At 41.7% G+C, this 9,639-nt stretch overlaps 1 protein-coding gene across 1 annotated transcript in view; it reads right to left on the bottom strand.

The window, feature by feature from the left end:
* Positions 1 to 9,294: 9,294 nt before the first annotated feature.
* si:ch1073-184j22.1 (erythroferrone) overlaps positions 9,295 to 9,639 on the bottom strand; it is a 21,609-nt gene continuing 21,264 nt past the window's right edge. The window contains exon 9 of the mRNA XM_034148012.1: positions 9,295 to 9,639. This exon is cut by the window's right edge and continues 526 nt beyond it. The gene's annotated coding sequence lies outside the window, so the exon portion shown is untranslated.

Genomic DNA, 9,639 nt, shown 5'->3' with positions numbered 1-9,639 from the left:
GCATGTCTATCAATGATCTCCATAAAACCAAGATACAAATAAGACCATGCAGTTCTACATCAGCACACAGATCGATTTTCCCCCAATCAAACCCAAACAGATCATGAACAAAATGTTTTATGTGTCTCTTAATAATAATACGGGGTTTAACCTTTTGGACCTTAGTGTCCCTAATTGTGTCTACAGCACAGTGGTCTCTCACATCATTTGCAAATACTCCCACAGATGGGTATTTATAGGGAACATTAGTTAGAATGAGATCAATTAGGGAGGATTTATTAGGGGACTTAATGTTAGGGCGAGTAGGACTGTCAACAATCTGAGTAACATTCAGAGAGATACAAAGGTTTTTAAAATCCTCTGATACTGCAGTTAACCAGTCCCAGTTCAAATCTCCAAGCAGCACTATTTCCTTGTAGTCTAGTTGTGATAAAAGATTTGCTAGTGAAGACAAGGAGTCCTTGACAGCTGAGGGGGGTCTGTAACAGCCCACCACCATGACTTGTTGCCCCTTTGCCACTTCTATATTTAAGGCTAAACATTTGAATTGCTTACTGACAGATTTGGAAACCAATGTGGTTACACTGAACTTATTCTTAACATAAATGGCAACTCCACCACCTTTATTAGGCCGGTCGGTACGATACACATTATAGCCATTTCAGGATATGTCAGAGGCCAAAATAGTTTTATTTAGCCATGTTTCTGATAACACAATGACGTCAGCGTCAATCGAGCTTGCCCAAATGCGGACAAAATCTAGTTTACCTAACAGACTGCGCACATTCAAGTGGATGAGACCCAACCCAGACCTAGCTTTAAAATCAGCAGGAGTAGCGATCTGACTACTACTACTGGGCGGACCAGGGTTAGGTTGGACATCTCCTGACAGTAATAACAACAACAAAAACAGGCATCTTTTCCTCTTAAACGACACACACACATTGACATCTACTTTAGAATCACCGGAAAAGTCTGCGAGAGTTTGATTAGAGTTCAAGAAGCAGTCCTGAAGTACCATCATCGCAGGCAAACAAAAAAGACAAACATATTTTGTCGAGCAGATTGTCTGCGACAAGGCAACCGGTAACTGTTTGTGTAACACATCCGACCCTTTGCAGGGGATGCCCACTGCGGGTGGCAGAACAGACCTGAATCCAGTAGGCTTCTCAGGATGACTAGAGATCTTCTCATAGTCCAGAACAGTTAACAGGCACAGCAGAATCACGATATGGGCCATCCTCCCAGACCAGCACACAGTATCCGCGATGTTCCTGGAGCAAAAATCCTCCTCACAGCAGCAAAGGACAGGCGAAAGCAGCAGCGAGGAAGCGCTCCGGTCTCTCCGTGGTATCCCCCGGGTGAAAGGTCTCCTCAGCAAGCAGCACACGACACTGCAGCACACGACAGGTGGGAGCAGGCCTCCGCAACAGCAGAACCAGGACAGGTGGAGAGCAGGCCCCAGCCGCGGCAAATCCTCCTCCGCACAGCAGCACACGCCCGGTGGGAGCAGGCCCCAGCCCGAAGCGTGGAGCCACTCCGTCTCACCGCGATGTCTCCGGGATAAAATCCTCCTCAGTACAGCCGTACTCTACAGGTGGGAGCAGGCCTCCGCAGATCGTAGATGACCTGATTGTGGTTTCAGTAGTGTGTAGGATTCAGGCCTCTGTCTGTCGGTCTGTCGGCTAGCCTTTGACGATATATCCAATCGTATTTACATTGAATACCCGTCTTTAGCCACACAAAGTAATATTATATCATTATTAGAAGTTACCAGAAACTGCAGAAATCACTGAAATGTTTGGTCTCTGAGCCCAACTCACGAGCTGCGTTAGCGAGCGGCTCGAGTACATGTACTCAGATCTGGGACTGGAGTCAGAGTACATGTACTCAGATCTGGGACTGGAGTCAGAGTACATGTACTCAGATCTGGGACTGGAGTCAGAGTACATGTACTCAGATCTGGGACTGGAGTCAGAGTACATCGCCAGAAGCGCCGACACCTCCGGATCACTCCACCGCTCCCATGTTTTCTTTTGTGTTGCCATAAATTAATCTCTCTCCGTTGGTGCGCTGGGCTAATGCTAATAATGCTAATGTGAGCAAATAAAATGACGGCTTCACAAAACTTTTCTGAGTTTTACGGGTTTGCAATTCGCCCAGCCAATCAGAAATTGGAACCTATTCACCCCCAGATAGTCCCTGCTCTCTAGCAGGGACTATCTGGGGGTGAATAGGTTAGTGCAAACTAAGTTCTAGTTCCAGATATCTTTGGTGTGAACGCAAAATCCCAAGAACTATCGGAACTATTCCTGGGAAAAGTACTCCGGTGTGAAAGCGCCTAATGGTATTAAATACATGTCGTGGAATAAAAGTACACATTTACCTCTGAACTGTAAAGGAGTAGAAGTACACAGTAGCATAAAATGGAAATACTCAAGTAAAGTACAACTATCTCCAAAGTGTACTTCAGTACAGTACTTGATATACTCAGTTGATTTACAGCTCACTGGCTGTTTCTGAGAGGCAGAGATGGAGGTTTGTATTTCTCCACCCTCTGGTCCTGCAGCTGGCGCTGATGCATCTATTAAAACCTAAGAAGAAGAGTACAGGTGTTGGTTTTAATAACAAACTCATTGAAATGCTGTGTGTGTGGCTCTAAGCGTTAAACCTGACTCGCTGTGTCTCCTGAAACCTTCAGGTCGTCCTTTCCTCAGGTGAGTTTTCATTTGACTACATGTTCCTGTTTTTAAACATTATAATCTGCAGGTAACACCAGGTGATATCATGATGATCAATATGTTTTAACCGTGTTACCAGTGTATCTGATGGAGGTGTGTTCATGTGTTATCACAGGCTACAGGTGAGTTTAGAGAAAGTGGATATATCTTCAGAAACATCTGAACACTTTCTCTCCTGACTCTTTGTTTACCTTTACACTAATCTAGAAAATATTTCATCTCTCGATAATTAAAATAATATTTAGTTTCATCAAACACACAATATTAGTCAGTATTATAATCAGAAAAACTTTATTTATCCTCGGGGAAAAGTTTGGATTTGGTAACAGTTGCTTGATTTTAGATTCAACATTAAATAAAAAGCACATTGTAAGATGAATGAATATAATATAATATGACAAATATAAACATGTAAGATTCATGTTTCTCCATAATATTGATAATTATATTAATGCTTAACCTGTTAAGCCCGAGAGACCCCGGTACCGGGGCACTGCCGCAACATCTTGCAGGAAACAGTGTCTGAGGGCATGTTCATTTAATAAAACTATGAATGTTTTATATCCATGTAACGGGAAGAAACTCATCTAACTGATCTTTTTTTTTTTTTTTTCAAAAGAAAACCCACAATGCTAACACTGAGCCTCTGAATTAGCAACGAGCGAAAATTGCTAACACCTTACTGCACCGAAAATCACTCACAAAACCTTATTATTTATCTTTTCACCACATCCAACACATCGTTTCACATCGTGAGGTGACACAGAATCTATTGACACCGACATTACCACTGAATTATACGTATTTGCGACGTTATAAGCAAAAACGGACATCAAAACAGGTGACGCTAGGTAGCTAAAAAATGCTAACATTTTTACCTTGGCTCTGTAGTCTCTCCAAAGTGGTCTTCAATGGCATTAAAACGATAAGAACGCTGCTGAAGTTAATCCATAGGTTAATCCAATGTGTCTGTGTCCCTTTGAAATGATTTCTGATAATCCATAAGCATCAAAACTGCTTTTCCGTTTCCAGATGTCAAAGCTAGAGATAGGTTCACTCTGATGCAAAATTACATGCGCGAAGCCCCCACCTTTTCTCTTCACAATGAGTGTGTGTGGGGGCCTCCCCCTTCGATTCTATTGGCTCTAACGGTCAGAAAGAGGTGTCAACCATCAAAATCGAGCAAGGGGGGCCAGAGATATGGAAAATCCACCCAAATCACCCCAGAAGTGGTTCTTTTTGCTAAACCTCTCTAAAAAGGTCAAATGTCACTTGTTTTGCATCAATCTTGATACAGGGTACTTATTATATGTTGTACTTTGGATTCCTAAAGCTTTTAGTCTACTAACCCATCATCCAAGGGTAGTTTTCACTATAAGTAAAAAATAATTTTTGGACGGACACTATAATTTACAGTTTTTTACTATGTAAAATCTGAATTTTCTTTAAAATAAAAACATCTATATTGATTCTGACTTTTCTACATCCAACTCACAGGTTTATCATTACTTTGAGAATAAAGATTATTAATTTAACCCTTTTAGAAGAAGGGAAGATATGGTCATTTGTTCTGGGAATGGCATTTTCGAGCCTGAGACCTGAAAAACAGGCTCAGGGCTCAACAGGTTAAAACAGGAATAATGCTGGAAATGACAATAAAAACCTTATTTTACAGAATATTTTAAATATAAAACCATCTCCTTCATAAAGTAGATATATTTGATTCAGTTCTTAATGATCGTTCAGCAGCATTCACGAACATTTCAAAATTCGGACTTTTTTCAAAAAATCCGAACTTCTTCAAAATTTGGACAATCAAAAAAAATCCAACATTTTTATATTTTTTCTGAAAAGCCCAAATTCTAAATCTTTGCTCAAGATTCAGACTTTTTCAATAAATCTCAAATTCCTCTATTTTTTCAGAAAAATGTTAAATGTAGACTTTTTTCTAAAAATCTCAGAATTTTGACTTTTATCTGAAAAACCCAAATTCTTATTTTTTTCACAATAATGCAAATTCTCAAATGTTATCTCAAAATCTCAGAATTCTGAGTTTTATCTGAAAATCCCACATTTTAAGTTGTTCCTCAAAATCAGACTTTTTTCAGAAAAGCCCATCATTTTGACTATTATCTAAAAATCAAAAATTTGAATTTTCTCTCATCTTCAAACTCTTTTCTCAAAATCTCAGAATTTGACTTTTATCTGAAAATCCAAAATGTGATTGTTGCCCCTAAAATGGAGAAATCTGAAACCAACTCTTCAAACCTCATAAAGTCACAGAAACCTTCAGTGGTAAAACCTTCAGGTCACACAAAGTTTTAAAGTATGGGAACATCCTCTCAGTGAAAGTGTGTGTGAAGGTGTGTATGTGTGTGTTAGAGTCAAGATCAGAGAACCACAGCTTTCCTCCATTATAGTCCAGATTCACTCTGACCCTCCGAGGCTCCTTTTGAACTGAGAGAAGAGTTTCTGGATGTGATGGAGAGGATGCTGTGTATTTACCAAACAAGTCAAAACATATTCCCCATAATCCAGACTCTATGTCTCCCTTGCTCTGTGCAGACTCTGCTAACACACCCAGTTCCCAGAATATATTGTCTCCAACCTGAACGTCCCAGCTGTGAGTCCCTGAGTCAAAGCCCTCAGAGCTCAGGACAGAGCAGTAATCATCAAACCTCTCTGGATTATCAGGAAGTTCCTGCCTCCCTCCTCGTCTCATAGAGGTCAGATCTTCAGACAGGAAGAGTCTTAGACCAGCAGTGTTTGGGTCCAGGATGAGAGGAGAGTAGGACACCATGTCCTTCATCTTGCTCCAGATGTTGAAGCTGAGGTTGCCCAGGTGTTTGGCCTGGTCTATCAGAGCTCCTGAGGGCAGCTGTGGATCCTCCAGCAGGGGGCGCTGCAGCCTCTCCACTGCAGCCTTGTAGTTGAGCAGGAAGGAGACGTCTTCAGCTCTCAGCTCCTTCTCTGTGGCTCTGACTGTGTGTGAAAGAGCTGCTATCTCTCTGCTCACAGCCTCCATCTTCTTCTTCATCATCTTCCTCTTCAGCTCCTCTTCCTCCCTCAGTGTAGCCATCCTGGCCTCCTCTTCCTCTTCTAGAAACTGGTGAAGCTTCTTAAACTGCTCCTTAATCTGCGTCTCAGTGTGTTGAGCCTGGACCTCCATGTGTTCTGCTGTTTGATCAAACTCCACTTTAACTCGTTCAAAAGTCTCTAACTTCTTCTTCAGAGGCTGCAGAGACTTCTGGAGCTCCTTCCTGTGTTGTCGTGCAGCTTCATCGATGGGTCTGATTCTGTGGTCGCTGTGTTTCTCTGAATCTCTGCAGACGAGACACACTGGCTGCTGATGGTCCAGACAGAAGAGTTTGAGTCTCTCAGAGTGCAGACTGCAGAGAGCCTCTGGAGATCTCTGACCTCTCTCCTCTAAGAAACTCTCACACAGGTTCTTTAAAGTAAAGTTAGCAGGAAGTGAGTCCTTGGAAAATCGTCTCTTACAAAGTGGACACTCCTTCCCTTCTGTCTTGGTCCACCAGCTCTGCAGACAGTCTCTACAGAAGCTGTGGCAGCAGGACAGGATGACGGGATCTCTAAAGATGTCATGGCAGACCGGACAGCTGAGGTCTCTCTCTAATCTGGAAGCCATTCTCCGGTTGAAGCTGAAAACTCGGTAGCCGTCTGTTTGCCTTCAACAGGAAATCAGTTCAACTTGATGATAAGATATCCTCTTCAAAGCGTCTCTGTTCTGTTGCAGCTTGTTGAAGTATCCCCTCCTTACCGTTACCTTCTGAGCGGACAGAGGCTTTGTTCTGCGGTGAACCTGACCGCCTGGCTCTCGGTGTGTCTGCTGTACAACAAGGCGACCTTTGTCCTCTTGTTAGGAGCGGCAGGTGCGTCACATGAGGGCGGAGGTTTGTTCGCGCACTTGGAATCTTGATTTATTTTTAAGGATTGTTCTACCTTTTTTAATAGAAAGTAAAAATGACCCGTCAGTAGAGTAGATTCATAAATATATGGTGGTGCAGTTTGTGGGGGTTTTGATATACCTTGGCTTCAGTAACCTCCTGTTGTGTTTCTGAGGTCGTCTTTCTGAACTCAGCCCTTTATCACTTTATGGTTTTATCACTCTGAATTGCCTGTGAGGAAATCTCATGAAAAGTTGAGTCTTTTGTTAATCTCGTATATCCAGGGTCAAAGTTCATCCCTAAATGAAGCTCGACAAATGTGGTCAAATGTCTTAATTCAAGCTAAAGCACTTCTGAACTCTTATATCTATGTATATATATATACTTATTTTAAGTCGCTGTGGATAAAAGCATTAGCTCGACCAAATAAACATGAACTGGGTATGTTTAATATCTACTTGTGATCTGCTGTGGCCCACAGACACCTTCAGTATACAGGCAGATAAACATTGTTAGCTCAAATGATCACCAAGCTTTTATGTTGCCTGAAAAAAGACAAAACAAGAAAATCTGGGAACCTTTCAAGAGAGGAACGAGGAGCTCTGATGGAGCCTCAGACCTGCTCGCCCATCCAACACAAAGCATGATGGGAATGTCTACACAATACAAGGCTAAGGTAGAAGCAACACCATCACACTGACTAACAAGAACCAGCAGCCATTCATCGCTTCACTTTGTCTTTACTGGTAAATATTACAAATGCTAACATGCTAAGCTAGAATAGTGAACATTAGGCCTGCTAAATGTCAGCTAATGCTAACGGTATAGCTCCACAGTTGTTGGTGTATCTGCAGCCTGTGTGTGTGTGTGTGTGTGTGTGTGTGTGTGTGTGTGTGTGTGTGTGTGATGAGCTGTCAGCAAGGCCATCAAGCAGCCCTCATTATTCTGTCGACACGCCTTGTACGGTAAGTGTGTGTGTGTGTGTATGGCCTAGTGCCAAGCGTAAGGCGCCACTTTATGAGTACAATGATCTCATCTCGACCCACCTCCAAACACTGTGTTCATTCAGCAGAGAGAGTGTGTGTGTGTGTGTGTGTGTGTGTGTGTGTGTGTGTGTGTGTGTGTGTGTGTGTGTGTGTTGCAGAGACCAGAATAAAAAAATGCTCTGAAAGGTTAAAAGGAAATGCTTCCAGACAATCTGAACTGAGTCCACATCAGTGATAGTTTGTGTCTCTAATATATGGGAGGGTAATGAAGCAGCAGCATGACCTCCTGTCAGTCACAGACCCCTCCAGCAGATGGTGCTCCGCTGCAGACATTTCAACAACTTCATTCTTCTGAGTCTGGGAGAGGAAGAGGAGAATCTGATCCACCAAATATGATTTAGATTCTGAGAAACAGACCCACACCAAAACTAGATGCATTCAAACTAACCCCTTTCTGAAAAAGCGAAATAACCGTGTTCCTGACGACTTTGATGGTTTCATGAGCTTTAAGTCATTATGTGGAACCAACACGGCAACACGAAGACGATCTGTTGGTTTCATCTGAGTAGTGTGTGTGTGAAGATGCAACACAGTCTCACGGCATTTCGTGTTATAGTCACAAAATTAATCTATTGATTCGTGTTCACCAACACGATTTCGCCATTTTTTTTCGTGTCACACAGAACGATTTTAAAAGCAATGTAAATAATAACAAATTAGAAGGAAAAAGACATTTAAAAAAATACAGATGTCAGTATTCTGACACAGAACGATTTTAGAAGCAATGTATTTATATTGGTAGTATGTTTCGTGCCTGCACCAAATAATAACAACTTAGAAGGAAAAAAAGATGGAAGAAGGAAGACATTTCTTTTCCTCACTGACGGCAACAAAACTCAGACATTATACAATTTAAAATAAAAGGGATAGGGTTAGGCTTAGGGTAAGATATTGAGTAAGAACATGTTTTTATGAACACGAATCAATAGATTACATTAAATGCCGTGAGACTGGGTTGGAAGATGATGAGTAGAGCCATGAAACAAACACCAAAATCTCCGCCGTTTTATTTCTCAGAGAGCCCATGATTACATCCCTCATTGGTCCAATTCACACTCAATTTTAATATGTAATTCCCCCGCCTGTGCTTCACCTTTCCACCAAGTGTAGTACAAATGAGTGTGATAGTTCTTCAGTTATCCTGCTGACGGTCGGATACATAAACCTAACAGAAAACATAACCTCTTTGGGGCAGGCAATAACTATAAACTAAGATAACCTGTCAAATAAACCAACTACTGCTGACTAGCTGGTTAGCTCACAAGCTACATGAAACACATACTTGTTGATGTTTCTGTTCTAAAGGAGCTATGCTAGCAGTTTCCCTCCACTCCCAGTCTTCGTGCTAAGCTAGGCTAAACATATACCGGATCTATTATATTTACTGAAAACATCCGTCTGAATCTTCTGATGGAAATGACATGGAGTTTCACCAGTGTTGGTGACTTTATTTAAAAGATAACCTTTGATAAGCTACGTCTAATAATATATCCAGTTATCATCCAACAGCAACACTAATCTGAAACGAGCAGCAAAATCTCGGCCATCTAATTTCTCAGTTCATCATCCAATAAAATCAATCTGAAAGATGAACAACAGACGGAAAGTAGAAGTGTTTTAATATCAGAAATATTCACAACTTGTTTATCATAAGAGAATAAATATCACTTTTAAAATAAAGAGCCAGAGACACAATCCTGAAATCTGCACCGCCGAGATGAGCGGGTCAGTGATTTATATAAAAACACACGTCCTGTGTTCAGATGTCCCTAAAGAGAGACTCTTCAGGTGGACAGGGTGAAACGGTACCTAACAGAAGTCACCAGGAACCCCCCCCCCCACTGACTGAAAATGAGGCATTAGCTTATTAAATATGAGCTCATTACATTTCCAGAACAGAAAAGTGGAAATGGTTGAAGCCAGGATCAAAGTTCTTGCTAGGCTTCA

Source organism: Trematomus bernacchii, unplaced genomic scaffold (genome assembly GCF_902827165.1).
Source record: "Trematomus bernacchii unplaced genomic scaffold, fTreBer1.1, whole genome shotgun sequence".
Classification (NCBI taxonomy): Eukaryota; Metazoa; Chordata; class Actinopteri; order Perciformes; family Nototheniidae; genus Trematomus; species Trematomus bernacchii.
This window is presented reverse-complemented; position numbering and strand designations above follow the sequence as displayed.